This window comes from Jaculus jaculus, chromosome 12 (genome assembly GCF_020740685.1).
Source record: "Jaculus jaculus isolate mJacJac1 chromosome 12, mJacJac1.mat.Y.cur, whole genome shotgun sequence".
Lineage (NCBI taxonomy): Eukaryota > Metazoa > Chordata > Mammalia > Rodentia > Dipodidae > Jaculus > Jaculus jaculus.
Genome location: NC_059113.1, coordinates 48,819,486 through 48,841,003, shown reverse-complemented (window position 1 = coordinate 48,841,003; position 21,518 = coordinate 48,819,486). Strand labels below are relative to the sequence as shown.

Genomic DNA, 21,518 nt, shown 5'->3' with positions numbered 1-21,518 from the left:
GAAGAGTCAACAAAATTTCTCTCTCTCTCTCTTTCCCTCCCTCTCTCTCTCTCTCCCTCCCTTTCTCTTTTAAGAAAAACTAGGCAAAATTTCAACCTAGTCTTGGGATTACAGGTTCATGTTGTCACTCTTGGCTTTTGGGTACAGGGGATCTGAACCCAGGGTCCTCATGCCTGCACCTTAGTGAGTCATCTCCCCAGTCCTGACTTCTAAGATTCTTTTTTATTTATTTATTTTTTGACAGCAAAAGAGGTGATTTATTGTACACTGGTTACACTTGGCCACAAATGAGAACAGACCTGGTCCAAAATGTCAGAGGTCCAGGTCAAAGCATCAACCGGGACTGTGTTGATAGTAAGCAAGGCAGATTCCCAATGGTGGGCTTGACAATCGCATGGTGGAAGTTCCAGGTGCAAGGGCACAAATTTGTCATTGTCATCGGCATACAGTCCCAGCACACGCCATATCCAGCCCCTGCACTCCTCGTTCCTGCTCCCGTGGGTGCACGCGCTGCTTACATGGACCTCTGCCTCATCTTTCTTCATCCGTGCTTCAGTCTGCACATCTGCTTGTCTCCACTTCGTTTTCCTGGTGCAGAAGTTTCTAAAGAAGGAGCTAGGGCCAAGAGCCTAAGATTCTTTTTCAAAAGTGTGTGTGTGTGTGTGTGTGTGTGTGTGTGTGTGTGTGCATGTAAAATATACACATTAAATCTTCCCTTGAGAGTTTCTGTTCTGCTCTGTTTCCTGGTAACCCATGTAGTAAGAGTACATCACATTCACTATAAGGAAACAAAAACTTGTAACAATAAATGAAAATCACCAAATATAAAAAGCTGAACCTTAAGTGCTAAAGAGGGAACGGGGAGAGGAACCTTCCTACAGTACAGCAGTCCTCCACATTTTATGAACATGGTCCAGGGGTAAAAGTTCTTAAGGGGTTTGGGGCAAGAGACCAATCAATTAAGGGGTCAGTCATTATTCTCAAAACTATCTTATAAATTTTTCATTTCCCAGTCGTCTCATTTTCAAGATGTTTAAACTGTCTTAAAAAGAGCAGAAAAATTCCAATTGTGCAGCCAAAAAAAAAAAAAATAGTTTAAGGTCTGGGGTTCTTAAGATCAATTTACACACATTTAGCAAGTAGGGAAAAATATTTTTTTAATTAGTTGTAGCTCCAATTTACTTTCCCCATACCTTACATTTAAGCTACAAAGTAGAAGTAAAAGAATGAGACGGTAATTAGAATGCCACTTGCTCACACATACTACCTTCAACACATGAAAGGAAAATTCCCCAAATTACAGTTTTCATCGGCAAACTACTGCCACTTTAAGTACATATTTTAGGTGGAAAAAAAACCAGAAATTACCCATACTCCCTCTACCCTCACAAAACTGGTTTCATTTTTGCATGTTGACATCTAGGTTTTACTGGCTTGTCCAAGAGTTTATTTTGGGATTTATAGTTTATTAGGCAGTTAAAATCACTGCTGTGAGCATTAACCAGAGCATACCTATGCGTACAAATCTCCCTTTGGACTGAAAATACATCCACCGCAACTTACAGAAGAGGCAAAAAGGGTCCCTCTGAAAGGCTCCACTTTGCCTGACAATATGTAAAAGCAAATTAAACAGGTAACACGAGGCCATCTTGGGACAGAGCAAGCCACCCCAAATACCACGTCTGCAGCTGTGGGTGGACCTGAGGCCCTACAGGCTAAACTACTGCTGAGCCTAGCTGGCCACCCTCAGTCTCAGTTCTGCAAACCAACCCTGTGTGCCTTAGCCCAGCATGAGCAGATCAGAGCTGGGAAGTCGTCTGTTTTGTGGACCTGCTGGGAAAACTCCTCTGTGCTTTAGGTCCAGTGCCAAACAATCTTGGAACAAAACAAGGACCCCAAGATCAAATCCCAAATGCTTATGAAAAAACCCTCACTTTATTTTCTTTTATATTTATTTTTATTATGCTCATGCATATGTCTGGGTGTCCATCTGTCTGCATGAGTGCCAGTGTGCACGTGCCATAGCACCAGTATGGAGGTCAGAGGACGACCACGGATATTAGCGCTCACCCTTTACCTTCTCTGAAACAGGGGCTCTTATTCAATCGCTGTGTAACCACGATCTCTGCCCTGTGAGCCTCTGGGGATTCTCCTGCCTCCGCCTCCCACCTCACCACAGGAAGGCTATGATTACAAACGTCAGCCAGTATCCGGCTTTATGTGGATTCTAGGGATCTTAAGTCAAGTTGAAATGCCTGCACAACAAACATTTTTTGTCCACCTAACCACCTCCTAGCACCCATTTATTGTATTTTTAAATGTTATTTTATTTTACTTTATACAGTGCTCGGATGAACCCAGGTCCTCAGACATGCTCGGCTAACTCCTACTCCTAAACCACAACCCCAGTCCTTCATTTCCCTTGGGTCTGATCTGCTCAAGGCAGGGGGGCAGGTGAGGTCCCCAGTGGTGTCCGTCCTCCCCAGAGTGTATGGCGGGGTGCTCTACCACAGCAATGCTAGTAGGGACTTTAGAAGGGGAGAGGCAGACATCGTTGTGTAAGTCTTTAACCTGACAGATGTTAGGACTCTCTGTGAGACCTGCCATTCATGGCAGCAAGGGCTCCAGTGCAAGATTTAATAAAGACCACAGAAAACAAGAACATCCTTTTTCAGTAGGTAGAGGCAGCATACTTCAGCACAAACTAAAGAGGCTTCTTTGTGGATGCTAAAGGAAGGCTGGAAAAATTTCAGTTTGTTGGAAAGGAAGCCCCAGGGAATGAATTCTGGGCCGAGTCAAAAAACCACCCTTCCGACCAGGTCCCTGGGGCACGTGTCTCACAGGGTGCACATCCCTGGGCTGCTTTCCACCTCAGGGCAACAGTGACAAGGCCAAGCAATGTCAGGGGACTTGGCCACCTGTCAGGCAGGGAAAGAACCATGAACAGTCAGGGGAAGGTGGCAGGTGTGTTACATTAACCTGTGGGGATGAGCGGCATGATCTGTTAAGACTCCTGAACGGATCAAGTTTACCTAGGAAGGTGAGATGGCCAGCCGCTGGGCGAAGGATGAGTAATGCTGGATTTATTAATTTTCCTTTCCAAAATAACTCCCAAGCATGTGGGCACACCCACTCTTAGTGTGACTGGTCTAGAGGGCGGGGAAAGAAGTATGTGGGTGTGATGTGGTATGAGAGGTATGTGTGTGACGTCTATATGTAATAATATACTCATACTCATGTATGGTATGTGTGTGGCATGAATGTGTGGTATACTGTATAAATGTGTATGTGTTGTGCTTCTGTGTATTGAGTTATATGTGATGTGCAGCATGTGTGTACAGTATGAGTGTTGTATCTGTATATCTGCATTTGTATCAATGTAGTAAGGTCTGCGCATGTGACTAAGGTGTCTGTGAGGGTGAGTGTGGTGAGTATGGCATTGTGTCAGCACAAGTGTGCTGTGCATAGCATGTCTCTGTTTGTGAACACGGCGATTGTGGCAGGAGCGTGGCAGTGTGTGAGTGTGGAGCGTGTGGTACATCGGTGGATGTGAATGTACCAGTATGCAGTTGCATATGGTGCTATCTGGAGGACAGTTGTGAGTGCAGAGGGGCATCAAGACAAGCCAGTTTTCTCAGCTGATGCAACAAAGCCACGTGGAAAGCAAGGTCTGTTTGCTATGGCTTCCTTCTCACCCCCCTCTCATTCAGGAGCCAACAGTGACATGTAATTTCTCTTTATTCTCAATTATTCACAGAAACACCTGGTGATTAGGCAACTCCCATATGTGGATGCCCAAAGCACCCACAGGCATCCTACATTGGGGTTGGTGGCCTTGCCTCCCTGGTGGTTCAGCAGTTCTCCTTGTAGACTGGTCCCCCATTGAAGATACCAGGTTTTCAAGGCTCTGGACGTCTGCCTCACAACATTCCTGGGTGGGTCAGCTGTCTCAGGAGGCAGGAGTGGAGAGGGAGGCCTGGGTGGCTGCTGAACATGAGAAGGGAAGTGAATAATTATAGTGAAACGCACCAGCTGCACAGGGCTATCCATGTGTGACCTCATTAAAACACCACAACGACCCAAGGTACCATTATCACATTCCCCCTCCTTTTCCAGCCCGCTCCTTTTATGGAATGAAGAAAGCCAGAGTTCTGTGGCCCACTGAAAACCCCTGACTTCCGAGTTGGCAGGCCCACGACAAACACAAACGCTTGTAATACACGCCTCACTCATCTGCCACACCAAATGGCTTCCAGGGATGCCCTCTCCACTAAACAGCACTTGTGCACACACAAAGGAAAGGTCTGGCGGGCCTTCCTGCCTTTAGGCCAGTCTGCTCCCTCCTTCCTTCCGGGTGGGGATCTCACAGAATCCTGCATCCCAGATGGGAGCCAGCTTGTGCCTGAGGGGTGAGCCTGTTCCCTGGCCCTCCAGCAGCACCTGCCCTCTGCTCTTGACTGTCAAAACTGAACATATTCACAGTGAGTAAGAAGAGAAAGGTAAACATACCAACAACCGTGGCTGTGCAGGGGTTATGACCAGCACCCGTGCCAGCGCAGACCTGTCTCAACTCTCTCCCGCAGCTCCACACACTCCTTAGATGCCACGTGCCCCATTCCTAAACCTGAGAGACACTGCCTGAATGTGGCTCCTCCTCTGATTGATTGATTGATTGATTGATTGATTGATTGATTGATTGACTAACTTGCAAATCATCCAGCTGCCTACATTCTGTTGGATTTCACATTCATGAAAAGCAATGTGGGGCAACAGACACCATTTGGAAGGCTTTGTGTCCAAGTACTAAAGATAAAATAGAAAAAAAAAAAATATTGCCAGGTATGGTGGTGCATGCCTTTAATCCCAGCATGTGGGAGGCAGAGGTATGATTGTCATGAGTTTGCGGCTAGCTTGAAACTACACAGTGAATTCCAGGTCGATCTGGGATAGAGTGAGACCCTATGTCAACACCTGCCCCCCCCCAACACACACAAAGTATAAATATATGGAAAAAGAAGTGTTCCCACAGGCAGGTCAGGGACCGAGGCAAGAGTCCTCTGGTCCAATCTTATCTGTCCACCACTGCCTGCCATCATCGGAAACCCTCAAGATTCACATGCACTGCCTTTGTCATGGATTTGTAGATCAGGCGGACCTACACACGTGACCTGGGACCCCATAGGTTTTTATGCCTGGAGCCACAGCTTCTTACAGCATTTAGTCTCTCCCCCATGGTTGACGGAAAACACTTTTCTGGAATTTGACAAACTTTTTACTTACAATAGTCCTTTTTTAAAAATTTCAACCCCCCAACCTCATACACACCCACACCCACCCACTTCTCTCAGCACATCTACGCTTTCACTGCTTTTCCACCAAAGAGACGTGAATGACATCTCAGGTCTGAGAATACAGCTTTGTCTGAATGTTCACAGGGACAGCTTCAGTCCTTACCACAGGCTAGAAGCCTGAAGCTTATCAAGACACTATTTTTAACTACTAAGGTCTTGTGTTAGTCTATGTGTGTGTGTGTGTGTGTGTGTGTGTGTGTGTGTGTGTGTGTGTGGTGATGTGTGTACTCATACTGTGGTATGCCAATGGAAGTCAAAGAACAACCCCGTGGCGTTGGTCATCTCCTTGTACCTTATTTGAGACAGTGTTTCTCTTATTACTGATTTTGCTACTGGGAAGGGCAGACGAGCTGAACCCACCAGCTTTAGGATTCTCCCACCTCTACCTACCATTTTCATACGTACACTGTTATTACAGACATATATGCCATTTGTGTATCTGGCTTTACATGGGTGCTCGGGATCAGAACTCCAATGGGCAGTCTTGTGGAGCAAGTAGCTTTAACCCCTGAGCAATTTCCCTAGCCCTAAGGTTTTATTTCCCCCCTAGTAGTTTATCTTCAGTGATAATATTTCCAATCTAACCACCAGGTGATTTGTGAATACGTTCTACACCTAAGCCTGTAAGTATGAATTTCCATGAACTGTTGGGGCTCAGCCACTCTGTCCATGGTATTATGAAACAATGCTATCAAGACGAGGAATGACCATTCACATAGCTCAGATGCTGCAGCCATAGTTTGTTCCTTAAGATGACCCCCCTCCTTTATTATCCCACTTAAATGCTGAGGACACCGAGGCACTAAGGGGCCAAACCAATAGCCCAGGCCTCAGTTCTACACAACAGTCCTTGGGTGGTTGGTCCTCACCTTCCCTCATTGGCTTCTTGAGCCAGAAAGAAGCTGATAGGATGCCAGCCAGCTGGCCATCTTTACCCACAGTCATCTATGGATCAGCACAACCAGCCAGTCCCACCTCCAACTATTCACAGTATTCCTGAACCACACACAATGAGAGCTAGCTGGTCAATCGGTTCTGAGTCTCTTTTTCTTAATCCTGATAAGGGGGGGCTTCTCCAAGGCTACCAGGGATCTGCTGGAATTGAAACAGGGAGAACCCTAGAGACTGGGAGAGGCATGGGCTTCTGCTACCCCAAGGCCTCCTCATTCCCAATGCCACAGAGGTGTGTGTATAAGAGCTCCAAGCTGTACTATGCCCTGCTGCAGAGAAAAGCCAGACTCCACCTCATGCTCTGCTTTTTGGCAGGCATCAAGGGGAGTAGCCCCTCCATGGTGTAGGCCTCCCCTGATCTAACCAAGGTGAAAACACAGTGTCTTTGATTGACCGGTATCAGAACACACTGGTAGTACCTACTATAGAGCACCTTGGTGAAGGGGTGTTCTATTTTGTTATATTTATACTCATATCCACCCTGTTTTAGAAGGGTGTGGATTCAAAGGAGACAACTCAGCATCCATGTATCTATGAACACAGTCCAAAGTCAAGGAAGCTGCTTTATCTAGATAATGTCAGAAAAGAGGGGGCTCAGGGCCTGCGAAGGATCAAGCTACAATGGGTTCTGGGACAAGGAGCTTCCCAGGAACCTTGCGTGGCTACTAGAATAATGTCTCCAAACTTAGGCAGGCCTGTCTGGGAAGGTCAAGGTCAGAAGGCAGGGCCAGTGCCCTCGACACTCCTGGCTGGGACAGGTCAAAAGTACTAGTCAAGACTAACCATTTCATGCCAGACTTATTATCCCACGTACATTTTTCTTGCCCACCTAACACACCCTTCCTGGGAGCAGAACCCAGATACACAGTTCCTGTCTAGATTACAGGCTGGTATGGGTAGAAAACAGTGGCCTCCATTCCCACAAGCTTGCTCCTGCTTAGCAACAACTGTCTGTCAAATGCATTGAGGTTCACAGATAATCTCACCATGGGGACTTTGGGAAGCTGGAGGTGCAAGTGGCAGCTGTTGCCACAAGTCTGTATCCATCACTGCCTCCCAGGTGCATACAACGTTCTGACTCCTGTTCCTCCGACCACTATGACAGATCTGTGAGCCTCAGGTCCACGAGAGACCCTGTTGCAAGAGAGGTGGATGACTGACGTTCCTGAAGACGTAAGGTTGTCTTCTGTGACAGTTAAGTTCTATTGTCAGCTTGATTAAATTACAAGTCAAGTAAAACATGCCTTCTGGGTGGGTCTGTGAGGGTGTTCCAGGAAGGATTAGCTGAGGGAGAAAATCTTTCCCCTAGAGTGGATGGCACTCGTGGTGGTGTACTGTATACACACACATATAGAAGCCAAAACACACAGTCCCCTTTTATCTGGCTGCCCTTGCTACCCACTCATGCGTGCATCTATCCTGTTTCAGCTACACTGTTTCTGGAGTTTCATCAGCTTCCCTACATGGACTGAAGGCCAACAGTTCTCCAAGGATCCTCCAGGCTACCAGTGCCAGACTGGGACTGTTTAAGCATCCAGCCTCATAGACCGAGTATCTACCAGGTTGTCTGATTCTCTAGTTTGAAGACAGCTGTTGTGGGTCTTCTCAGCCCATATCCTATAAGGTAATCTAATAAATCCCCTTTATAATATATTATTCACTCAGTTCTGTTCCTCTGAACTCTGACTAGTACCGCCCCTGACCTACACACACACCCTCCACACACACAGCACACTTGAATGTGCACTGGTGGGGGGCGGGGGTGAGCAACAGCCCACAACCCGGGGCTCTTGCCCACATTTACTGTCGCGAGCACTCTCAAAGATGATTGGTTGAGAGGATTCCGCCCACGAAGGTCAATAATACTCAGACACTGGTGTACTCGCAAAGGAGTTTACTGGGATGAAAGTCACACACAAGCAAGTCCAAACTATCACAACTAATATTATAGCTAATATAATATATAACCAAATTATACTCATCACTACTAACACAAGAATATTTCTAACGAGTCTAACATGTATACAACCTGATATCGCGAGACTTGGGACGCAGTATCACAAGACTCAGTCTCAACGCGAGACTCGGTCTGCAAGATTTCTGACGTTTTACAACCTGGTGGCGCGGGTCCGTGCTCCAACTTTTCTCTCGGTTCGCGGTGTTTCAAGGCGAGTCTCGGTCATCTCGGTCGTTCGGACAGCGTGTCGGGCAGATGAATTCGGATCGGTGATGCGTCTCGCGGAGGTCTCAGTCCGGACTGCTGAGCAGCCGTTCAGTCAGTCATAGTGTCGGGAGGACTGGGACAACGGCTGCTGAGCAGCTGGGGTTTTTGTATTTTCCACTACTTATCTAGGGTTCCACACACACCTTCTGCTAATCTCTTACTATGTCATTGTACTCAGCTTACTCTTAGTTTTTTGCTTACAAAGTTTGATTTTGCATTTTTACTCTCACACACAAAGAAAAACAAACTTATTTATCTAAACTGTCCCTGGACCATATGCTGGTCCTTACATGCTCATAACAATTTACCCTGTGTGTTATCTCTCTGAGGAAGTGTCTCCAAAACTGTACTCAAGCTGATTTGGCTACTTAGAGGACTGGAGTTCAGTTTTTCCTCAAAATCTCAATTCAAAACTCAACCAGTCCAGGGTTGGTTCTAGCTGCTTCAAAGCCAAGCTGTGGGGCCGGGCTGTCTGCACATCTCAGCCCCATCACCACTTCCCTGCAGACTGGGGGCCTTTCAGCAGCCACTCTCAGGCACTGGAGGCCTTCCACATACTCTCCTTCTTAAGCCTTTTTCATCCCTGCATCGGGCAGGCGGGTGGGTGGAGGGGAGGGGCTGTTTTAACTCTGAGCTGCCCCAGCCCACAGCATAAATCAGAATTTGTTTCAGTATTTCAGGCTAGAGGAAATGGTTCTCTAGCTAGATTCCCTGCCGGTTCTTAAAGTGATTATTTTGATTTAAACCACTGCCTGGTGGCAGGTCTGCTAGCTACCAGCTCCAGTTCGTTTGTCCTGGGAGCTCAAAGAACAAAGAAACTCTGTTTGCTGGTTCCCTGGGGGAGGGGGGGCTCCTCCAGGCCATGTGAGGTGGGCTCTGAGTACTCACTCCCCCAAACAGGAGAGCTTGTTCCTCACCAGGTGAGCTGCCAGTCCCCAAAATTTCCTGCCAACCACTGTCATCCAACCCTATTACGCTGGAGATTTTTGGACTGTCTGTAGAATGTCAGGACCACCTCCCATGTCTAGAAAAGAGTAGATAAATTGGTAGGGAGAGACCACAACTCAATCCACATAACATCTGCTGTGGATTGGCCTAAAATGAAGAGACAAGATAGCTCTGTCAGTAAAGTGCTTGACTTGGGTAGCATGAGGACCTGAGTTCGATCCCCAGAACCCATGTAAAAACGCCAGATGTGATGGATAATGCTTGTAATCTCAGATCCGGAGAAGCTGAGACAGGAGGACCCCTAGGGCTCACTAGCTAGCTAGAATGGCCTCACAGGTGGGCGCCAGACCAATGAAGACCCCATTTCAAAAGAACGTACTTGGCATTCCTAAAGAACAACACCTAAAGTTGCTCTGGCTCCCACACACACGTGTACACAAAGTACACACACATACTAGAAATGAAAAATAGAACATGAAAAATAGAATAATACAGATAAAATGAGGAGACAGGCTTAACTTGCTCATCCATCCACACTGATACAACAGGTCCTGGCTGTTTCCACCATATGAGATACTGCTGTCTGCTGTGGACAGATTTGCTAAGGTTGAAAAGAAAACCAGAACTCAGGGGAAGCCACTTGGCAAAAGGCTGCATGTTGTGTTATGCGCAGAGCAGGGCAACTGCCTGGGTCCTGGGCTATTTCTCTGAACCAGGGCTGGAAGGGGAAGAAGTTTTTCGTGCATGTTCCTCACATCTGTCCTAATTTAAAACGAGTATTGATTTCATGGTTTGCAAAATATTGCTAAATAAAACAAAATGCTTTCATGACACAGCTCAAAATTATGAGTCTAATAAAAAAGCAGGGAACTACAGGGTTATGCTAGTGTCCAGGCAGTCTCGAGGTGCTGAACACAATATAAGGAGACGTTTCAAGAAGGACACTCTACCCCGGGATATAAGGATCCAGAGGAGCCTGTAGAACCGCCAAGACACCTCCACCCCCAGTGTGAGGCCCAGGTATCCTAAGGCCAGAACCCATCCTGGGAAAGCTAGATCCTGACTTGCTCGGGGTGTATCCCCTATGGCTGACCAGCCAGGGCTACAAGGCCATGCCTTCCCCCAAACTCCAGTCTTCCCGACTGCCTCATTGGATGAACCCCCGGCCACAGGATGTTCATGGAGGAGTCTATCTTGACAAACAATTAGCATGAAAATCTTACTCAAAACCCACCTGCTCCAATAACACACAGGAACAAAGAAGGGCAGCTCAAAGATTCCCAACTGGTGTCCTTCCAGCATTAATCCCCCATTCTCACACCTACCACACCATATAGATCACACCAATAAATGATTTTCAGTATGTGTATAGGTATGTGTGTATGCATTTTGGGATGCAGGTATGTACACACATATGCACATGTATGTGGAAGCCAGAGGTCAACATTGGATATTCCTCAATTCCTCCCCCAACTTGTTTATTGAAAAAGGGTATCTCACTGAACCCAAAGAGAGCTAATCTAGCTAGCCTGCCTGCCTGGAGACACACCTGCCTCTGCATCCTGCGAGCTGGGGTTATAGGTACACTATACCATACCTAGCAGTTTATGTGGGCACTAGGAATTTGAATTCAAGTCCTCAAGCTCTCCCCAGCCCCTGTAAATGATTTTACATCAATTCTGCTGAGATGTAATTTGCATACTTAGGGGTGCTCACTTTTGGGGCACATTATGGTTTCTGATACCATTGCAACAATGCAACCATAATCTCAATCACCAAGAAGCAAAGGACAGAAGTGATCACAGAGCACTGCTGTGGCCGGGGTGGCAAGTGCCGGGGAAACTGCTTGTGAGATGTCATCTGGGTGGGCTAGCACATGACAACCACCAGTGTGGTGGGAACAGGACTCGGGGAGGCCTATTCTCCACCTGGAGAAATTAGCTTTTACTTTTCTCATCGTACAGCTAAGAGCTACCTGCAAAAGACTGGGCAAATCAACACTCCATCATGGATGATGCAGGGACTCCTCAGGCCCACCTCTCCCTGAGAAGCTATGGGCAGTTCGTGGTTACTGAAGGAGGGGTAAGCTTTCTTTTCAGTGGTGTAGGTACTGGTAAGCTGTCCATGCTCTGGTAAATAATGTCCCTGCATCCATTTTCATGAAGCAACACTAACCAAATTCAGTGGATAACAAAAATAAGACCTAAAAGTAGAAGTGGGGCCACATGGGAAAAACAGAGGTTTAGCATGAGGCAGAAGGGAAAAACAGAGATAATGGGGTGAATATGATGAAAATATAAGACATACCTGTATGAAACTGTCAAAAAAATAAAATAAATTTAAAAGAAAACCCTAGGAAAGCTAAGCTGCAGTGTGGCTCAGTGCTAGAGCACATGCATGATAAGACTTCTAGGGTTCAGCCTCTAACCCAGAATAAGTCTTCAGTTGTGTCCCCCCTAAACTCCATCATGGATTTACTTGAAGACTGAGCAGAGGCAGTACAGGTTAACTAAGACCACTTGGTGGAGAAGTCTAATCCTATATATAGTGCTGATACCTTCATAAGGAGGGGAGGAGACACCAAGTCCCTGCTGCATGTTAGGTCATAGATCCTGTTCCTTTAAGAGGACAGATATTAGTCTATGGAGACAAAAGGGCCTCTTTTCTTCTCCCCCCACCCTCCTCCATAGCTTCTTTTGACCCCAAGTGAGAAAGAAAGCTGACAGCCTGGGGAGGACCAGATTTATGACTTTGTAACCCTATCTCAGCCCCTAACACATGTACCCAGAGTCACATTCACTCTGCAGCAAGGCCTTATCTGTAGAGATTCCTTCCTCTGAGAGCTTCTGCCATTGTCCATCTGTTAGATTCTATCGTCAACGTAATCAGATCAGGAATCAAGTAAAAGACAAGCCTCTTGTGGGTCTGTAGGATCGTTTCCCAGAAAGATTGATGGATCAAGGAAAACCTTCCCCAGTGTGGACAGCATGCATATATGGAGAAATATATATATATATATATATATATATATATATATATATATATATATATATATTTATTCTCCAAGAAAGCTCAGGGCCTTCTGCCTGCTGCCCATGCTGCTCATGCATACATCTACCTGTTGCCACCATCCTTCACAGACACTGGAACTCTGCTTTACCAGCCTTCCAACATGGAGTGATGACCAGTGGCCCTCTAGGAATCCTCCAGGCCTTCAGTAACAGATTGGGACTGCTGAGGCATCCAGTCTCATGGATTGAGCAGCTATCTGACTCTCCAGCTATTACGGGGGACTGCCCAGCCTGTATCATCCTGTAAACTAATCTAATAAGTCCCCATTATAATTCATATAATCATTCTATTGGTTCTATTTCTCTAGAGAACCTTAATAGTCCATCTGAGAATTTCCCACCAGAGTGGCCAATGTTAATGAAGGTATCCTATCTAAAAATCAGTTTCAGCTCCACTCCACTCAAACAGAGTCAGAATCTTTATCACTCTGTCTACCCAGTGAGGACATAGCAAGAAAGCTGTGATCCACAAACCAGGAAGAACTGAATTGAATCAATCTTGGACTGGTCCAAGAACTCCAGAATTGTGAGCAATAAATACACATATATGTTTTAGCTGCCCAGTCTGCTTCTCTGTTACAGCTGCCCCAGACTGACTGACTCATCAGGAACCAATAGGTACCATAAGAAATCTCAAGTAAAACCTGACCACCTAAGGCATGATGAAACCTGCTGCTCCAGTAGGTGGGGCTCAGTCTCGCCTGTCCCTGAAATCCCTCCCATAAGCACCCACTGCTTTGGTCACAATCCCCCTCCAAACTTAGGAGATCAGGAGAAGACCTTCTGGAACGTCAGTGGGCTGAAGTAGGCATCTCTTCATTTACTGTGCCAGTGCCTGGGGGAATGGTTAGTATCAGTTGTCAACTTGACAAGATTTGACTTAGAATCACCATGGAAACAAATCTCTGGGATTTTCTAGACATAATTAATGGAAGTGGGAAAACTTGCCCTAACTATGGACAAGCACTACACCATGAGCTGGAGTCCTAGACTGCATAAAAAGGAGAGAGCTGGCTGAGCACCAGCATTCATCTGACTCTGCTTCCTTAATATACATGCGATGTAAGAGCCACCTCATGCTCCTGCTGCCCTGACTGCCCCTACCATGATGGACTACATCCCCTCAAGGTGTAAGCTAAAATGACCCTTTCCTCCCAAGTTGCTTCTAGTCAGGCATTTGTCTCAGAAGCAAGAAAAGCAACCAGGGCTGGAGAGATGGCTTGGCGGTTAAGCGCTTGCCTGTGAAGCCTAAGGACCCTGGTTCGAGGCTCGGTTCCCCAGGTCCCACGTTAGCCAGATGCACAAGGGGGCGCACGCGTCTGGAGTTCGTTTGCAGAGGCTGGAAGCCCTGGCGCGCCCATGCTCTCTCTCTCCCTCTATCTGTCTTTCTCTCTGTGTCTGTCACTCTCAAATAAATAAATAAAAAATTAAAAAAAAAAAAAGAAAAGCAACCAGAACACCCCCTAAAGAGGACAGCACCCAGGGAGAATCAACATGTCCCCACAGGGTGGGCAGAGTGGTGACTTATGGCATCAGGAAGACAGTAGCACTGAAAGCATGCTGAATAACATGCACCTGGAGAGACCGGGAAACCACAGGGTGCAGCGTGACAAGCCACGGAGCTGAGGCGGTGAGGATACTGAAAGCTGTGGAACGAGCACCTCCAAGGCCCAGAGCCACAAGCGGCATGGGGGAGAGTGGGGCGACAGGGAGTGCTTGAAGCAGGCACAGCTTCTTCTCAATGACTAACTTTACGAAGGGCTGACACAAGAGGTTGCAAGTGTCAGTATGGACTAGCTCTGAAACAGCTTCAGGGTACAAGAGGTGACTGCTCAGAAGCTAGCTATACCTCAGCAGACCACCTTAACCTCTCATTAGGTCCAGAGGGTGCTGTGGTCTGAACTAAAGGCTGTAGGTCTGGCCAAGGTCTTCTGACCTCCAGAGAGTCCTTAAATGTAAAATATATCCCCAAACCGGAGACAGTTTCCACCTGCCAGCCTCAAAGCATCAAAGCCCTCCCCTGGAAAGGACTCCCATACCAACCCCCCTCCCACAAAGGAGGCCAAGGCAAGACAGTGTTAAGTCAGCTTCCACTGCAACTATCTCTGTCCCTCAAAGCTAGGCGAACAGGCCTTCAACTACCCGCACCAAGGCAGCTCGCCCCTGGGCTGTTTTCCTCATTTCCGGATGCAACAAGCCAGGGCCAGGGAGGGAGGATGGGGCTGAGGACGCCCACACGGCTCAGGCAGGAGCCCGCTCTTCCCAGCCAGGGTGCTTGGCAGGCAGGAAGACATCCTTCACGTCTCCATTACCACCCAACATGACACTCCCTGCCTCTCAAGTTTCTTAGTCTTGCTGGGCTCAGTCTGTCTTTGATCTTGAAAGAAATACCCAGTGGACTCATAGTCCAGGGCAGAAGGGTGCAGGAGCCAGCTCTGCAGAGCTCCACGGCCTGCGCTCATCCCCCCACAGCCTCAACCGCCTCCAAATTGAAAACAGATGAGCCTGTTCAAAAAAAAAATTACTTATATTATAGAAGATTTCAGAGCAAGCAGAGACTAGAAGAAGATTATCACCTGGGGCGTAAGACTCAAGTCTTCTCATACTGAAGGGACAGGATATGTTTTATGGAAGATGAAGAGGAGGAAATGCGTTGGTTTGATGTGATTTCTTGATTTCTATTTCTAATAACACATGCGTGCCAAGTCCAATCCATCAGAGACAGATGCCACTCAATGAGCCAGCAAAGAGCTCTTTTCCTGAGAACGCCCTGAAGGTCAAGACTAAGAGTGAAGTGTGTAAATGAATTAAACCTGGACCTAAACTGCTTATTTTCCAGAGACAAGGGATGAGACCGCAGACATGGCTAGGACAGGCTCTACTATAGGACATTCACTTTCCAACCACACTGGCGGAGCCAAATTTTCTTAGCAGAGCCACACACAAGGCTGAATCAGTCAGGTATTTTGTGCTGTGCAGCGGGAACATTTGTATAATATCCAGACAGCACATGAAAGAAATAAGCACTCTGCAATACTTTTCAGTTCAAAGATTTAAAGCAATTATTGCTATGAGAATGTATTCCTCCCACCACCACCAAAATAAAATCAGAATTATTTTCTTCATATGAAAATTGATCTGCATCACTAGTCATCAGAAAAATGCAAATTAAAACTACACTGAGGGCTGGGGAGATGGCTCATACAGTAAAGTGCTTGCCATAAAAGTTCAGATACGTGCACCCATGTAAAAGCTGAGCATGGTGGTGCGTGCCTATAATTCCAGCATCCAGGATGCCAAGACAGGAGAATCCCCAGACAAGCAGCTAGCTAGAGCTTCCATTTCAGTAAGAGACCCTGTCTCAAAAAATAAGGTGGAGGCCAGGCCTGGTGGCACACTCCTTTAATCCCAGCATTTGGGAGGCAGAGGTAAGAGGACTGCTATGAGTTCAAGGCCACCCTGAGACTACATAGTGAGTTCCAGCTCAGCCTGGGCTAGAGTGAGACCCTATCTCAAAAAACAAAAACAAACAAAAAACACAAGGTGGAGAGTGATTAAAGAAAACACTGACATATGGTCTCCAGACACATACGTGCACATACACTAACACATGAACCAACACACATATGAACACACGCATAAACATAAAAAAAGAAAAAAAACCTACATTGAGATTACATACACCTCAAGCTAGGAAGAGTGTCAGTCATTACGATAACAAATAACAACAAAGGCTAGCAAGGATGTAGAGATAAAGAAACCCTTATATACTGCTGGTAGGAATATAAATTAGTCCAACCAGTATGGAAATCAGTATGAAGGCTGCTCAAAAAACTTTTTAAAAATCAACATTCTTGTCGGGCATGGTAGTGCACACCTTTAATCCCAGCACTAGGGAGGCAGAGGTAGGAGGATCGCCGTGAGTTTGAGGCCACCCTGAGACTCCATAGTGAATTCCAGGTTAGCCTGGGCTAGAGTGAGACCCTACCTCGAAAAACCAAAAAGTAAAAAAATCAACATTCTTAATACCAGACTGTGTGGGGACATTCTCCATGTGACCTTGCACAAGCTCTCAGACCACAGGCCTTGCCCTTCAATGGGCCCACATTCTAACATGTCATTCTGAAGGTGAGGGAACGACCTGCTACTGGCTGGACCTCACCTAACCAGCCTTCCTGGGACGAGAAGGCCTTCACAGGGTACTCCTGTAATTCTGGGAGGATCACAGGCACTGTCCCCATAAACTCCTCTTTACCTCGGGCTCTGGTGAGATGCTGTCATCAAAGGTTCCTGCTCAAAGATGGTAGGACCTGGAAAAGGCATTGCTCCTTGTCTCCTGGTTTTCCCACCACACATTCCTGTCTTGATGTGCGGCCCTTATGATGAGTCTAAAACTAGACCCCACTTCATTTGGATTAGAACCTCCGGAACAATGAGACAAAATAATCCTTTTGGCCACATAAGTTAATCACCTCTGGTTTTCATTATAGTAACACAAAGTGAACTGATAAGAGACACACAGAACTCTCATGTTTCTTTTGATTTGAACATAGAAACCCCAAGGGAGATCAAGGAGAGCCAAAGACAAGACAAGGACTTTTCCCATTACTTGTTCTCATAATTTATTGAGGTATTTAAAATGTCACTTGAGCTGGGCCTGGTGGCACACATCTTTAATCCCAGCACTCTGGCCCAGAGCAAGATCTTCCCTTAAAAAAAACAAATCAAACAAACAAAAAAAGTAAAGAAATAAATACAATAAAATGTCACTTGAATTGCTAAGAAGGTGCTGAATCCAGGCCACTCATCAACTCCCCACACTGTTCTAAGTTTTCAGTGCACTCCTCAGGATTTTCTGTATAAAGACAAATGAGACAGTTTTTACCATTGAAAAAACACGTACATGGGCTAGAGAGATAGCTTAATGGTTAAGGCACTTGCATGCAAAGTCTAAGGAGTCATGTTTGACTCTCCGGGTCCCAAGTAAGCCAGACGCACAGAGAGATTCAAGCACGCAAGGTCATACCTGTGCACAAAGGGGTGCATGTGTATGGAGTTTGACTGCACAGGTTGGAGGCCCTGGTGGGCCAATTCTTTCTCTCTCTCTTGCCCTCACTAAACACACACACATATCAAGGACTAGGGTTACAGCTCAGTGGTAGAGTGAGTGCTGGGTATGTGCAACTGGCACCAAAAGTGATAATAAAATAGAACTTAAAAATGAAATAAATAATAGAAACGTATCATTTGTTTCAGTTAACTTCACTTTAGAGACATTCTGTCCTATGATATCAGCTTGGTGCCTTGCGACTTCCTGGAGTCTCTGAGGTTAATTCCATGTCTCATAAAGCAGCTGAGACTACTGTAAACTATGAGCCTCTCCCAAGCGGCATACGCAGGGAGCACAGGACATAAGCCATGGAGCTAAGGTGCGGCTCAGCAGTCAAGCACTTGCCTAGCATATGAACCCTTGGGTTTCACCTGCAGCACCAGAAGAAAAAAAACAGGACAACACTGAAGAAAGGTGTGGGGTGCAAAAAGTTCCCCCAAATGCAGAAAAACTGAACACTCTGTAGCTCAGAAGGACTCTGCAGAGGGCAGAGTTGGAAACAAATAACATAAATCCAAGATTTAAGTCTGTAAGAAGCTAGAAAGAATAAGGTTCACAAAGTAAGTTGAGAAAACGCTCCAAAAATGGAATCTTTCAGCCTGACCTGGTGGCACATGTGTGTAATTCCCAACAGGACATGATGACATGTAAGACATGGCGGCATGCATCTGTAATCCCAGCAAGATATGATGACACACATGACATGGTGGTGCATGTGTGTATTCCCCGCAGGACATGGGACACACGACATGGTGGCATCCATCTGTAGTCCCAGCAGGACATGGGACACACGACACGGTGGCATCCATCTGTAGTCCAAGCAGGACATGGGACACATGACACGGTGGCATCCATCTGTAGTCCCAGCAGGACATGGGACACACGACACGGTGGCATCCATCTGTAATCCCAGCAGGACATGGGACATACGACACGGTGGCATCCATTTGTAGTCCCGGCAGGACATGGGACACACGACACGGTGGCATCCATCTGTAGTCCCAGCAGGTAGGAGGCAGACGCAGGAGAACTCACACAATTTAGAGGCCAGTCTGAGTTACACAGTGAGATACTGTCTCAACAAACAAGCAAGGAGGGAAATGGAAAGATGGTTCGGATCCTTCTAGGAAAGGGAAAGGACAAGGTTGTGGAAAGTGATGTGAGCTCAGAACCTGAGAGGCTTCCATTCTGGCGACCAGAACAAAGAGAAAGTGGAATTCATGGGGCTGGAGAGATGGCTCGGTGGTTAAAGTATTAACCTGCAAAACCTGATGGTCCAGGGTTCAATTACCCATGCAAGGTCAGATGCAAAAAGTGGTATAGCATTTGGAACTCTCTTGCAGTGGCAGAAGGCAGTGTACCCCATTCTCACACTCTGTCTGCCTCTTCCTGCCATAAATAAATAAATAAATATTAGAAATTCCCCATTTCCCAATGGCCCATGCCTCAGCCACCCACATCAACATCCCACCTTATCTACATCCTGGAACTAACCCCCAAAACACACACACACACACACACACACACACACACACACACACACACATATGCATGCCCAGTTGCTCACTGCCTTTCCCTATCACTCTACTGAACAGTAGAGAAATACTGTCTGTGAGAACCCCCATGCAATGACAACCTATTGGTATGGCACAGACCCTTGGCACCAAGACCAAGGAGCAGTGATCCTCCAAGGTGGATCTCACTGAGTCATACCAGGAGAAAAAGTGAGGCTAAGGGACCCTGCCAGAAATTATTCAGAAAGGTAATAGCACTGTGATCTAGAGCCTGGTGTGTCTTGCTAGGTGGAAGGGGAGGATGTGCCAAAGGGCAGGTTCATGAAGGAAGCCAGTGTTATAGCTGAATCTGGCAAAACTGCCTAGTGGGTGAGGGGTGAGGTAGTGGGAACCTCACCCTCCTAACCATCCTGGAACACTGGGTTCCAAAATAGCAGGTGTAAACAGGTTCACATGTCACTCAAGTAATGCAAGGAGTGACATGGAGGGAACTTCCCATCAAAGACCAAAGACAGAATGTTAAGAGGAAAGGGACTGGCCATTGCTAGTTTGGATCTTGTATGTGCCCCAGCAGCCCATGTGCAGAAGGCTTGGTCCCCAGACTGTGCTACTGGAAGGTGGTGGAGCCTTCAGGAGGTAGGGACTAGTAAGAGGACGTTTAGTCATTAGGGCATATCATTTGAAGAGAACATTGAATCCTCAGTCTCTCCCATCTCTTTCTCTCTTTGCTTTCATGAGAAGAGCAGCTTTGCTCTACTCTACACTACCACCATGAAGCTTTGCTTTGCCACAGGAATAAAAGCAATGAGCCAACAGATTATGGACTCCTCTGAAACCAAGAGCCAAAGATACCTTCTCTCCCCATCACTTGATTGTATCAGTTATTCTGTCACCGTAAAGAAAAACTGGCTAACAGATCTTCATTCAGCAAACATACAAATGACAGAGCTAAAACATTACAAATGAAAACCATGTATCTACGTTGGACTAAACTGTGTGCCCTCAAAATTTCTAAACCCCAGTGCCCCAGAATTAGACTATATTCAGAACAGAAGGCCTTTTAAAGAGGTGACTAAGGTAAAATGAAGTCGCGTAGGCAGGCCCCAATCCAATCCAACCAGCAACCTCATAAGAGATTAAGACACATTCAGAGGGATAATCATGAGAAGACATAGGGTGTAGTAGTTTGAATAGATGACTCCCAATATATTCAGTATTTTATTAGTTTGTACTTTGGATCTGCAGCCACCTGGCTGGAGGAGGTGTCACTGGGTGATCCAGCCCTACTGTGTGGTGGTGGGTATAAGATTCCAACCTAAAGTTATTCAAAGTGCCTAGCTAGAGGTCCTGAAGTGTGCTGTGTGACTTTGGGCTTGAAGCCTCTCTCTGTGTGTTTGGTTCTGTGGAAGCCGCTCAGCCTCTTCTGCCATTATGGAACTTCCCCTGGACCTGTAAGCTTCACTAAATCCCTTCCTCCAAAATTATGCCTGGTCTGGAAGTTCATCTCGGCGAACCTGAAGCTGTCTGCTACACAGGGAATCTACCAGAAAGGCAAGAGGATTGACAAGAAACCAGTGTTATGGACGTAAGAGACTTAGAGCTTGTGAAGCTGTGAGAAGATTCTGATGTTTAAGCCATCCTGCCTGGGGTGCTTTGTTATAGCAGTTGTAGAACACTACTACCAAGCCTGGATCTACCGTCTTCAACAGACACCCATGACAGTAATGGCCATTCCTGGCGGCTGGTGGATTCTACCCCATTCCCAGTGTCCTGCAGTCATCACCTATGCCATGTGCCCAGCCTCACTCCACTGGTATGCGGGAAGGACCCTGGCCTGGAGGCTCAGGGATGTATACTCATTTGCATCCCGGAAACAGGGACCCAGTGCACTCTGGCAGTGTGGCCAAAAGAGAACTAGCATGGAACTCCTAAACCCATGATTTGTTTTCCCTGGAGACTTTTCCCCTCTTTCTGTGGTTGGTTCCTCTCCTTCTATCCGACTCTAGAGTTATGAACAGTCTCAAACTCCCACATTACACAAGCCATTTCAGAATCAACAAGCTCCTCTTCCCTTTTACACAAAGACTACCACCCCCCACTGACCTTGGCCAAAGGTTTCTGACCTCAAGGGCAAGCACAGCACTTTCACACATCCCCGGCTTTGTGAGCCAAACACACCTCTAGAAAACCTTCCAGAGGCCATGCTTTGCATAGGAGACTCTAGGAGGAAAGGCCTTGTTTACAGAGGCCTGCAGTCATTCTCCAGGTGCCTTCAGAAGCAGATGGTGGTGACACAGGCCAGGCCCCAGGAGAATGCATGCCAAGGGGTGACATGCCCAGGCAATGTCA

The 21,518-nt window shown here is 46.7% G+C and overlaps 1 protein-coding gene and 1 long non-coding RNA gene across 2 annotated transcripts in view; both read right to left on the bottom strand.

Moving 5' to 3' along the window:
* The window catches only part of Ror2 (receptor tyrosine kinase like orphan receptor 2), a 222,543-nt gene that overhangs the window by 117,459 nt on the left and 83,566 nt on the right, over positions 1 to 21,518 (bottom strand). The gene's annotated exons all lie outside the window — the stretch shown is intronic.
* LOC123453661 lies at positions 3,721 to 8,376 on the bottom strand. The gene is made up of 3 exons (XR_006632918.1): positions 8,332 to 8,376; positions 7,289 to 7,436; positions 3,721 to 3,987 (listed from the first exon to the last, which is right to left on the bottom strand). It is a non-coding gene; the product is annotated as an uncharacterized LOC123453661 (long non-coding RNA).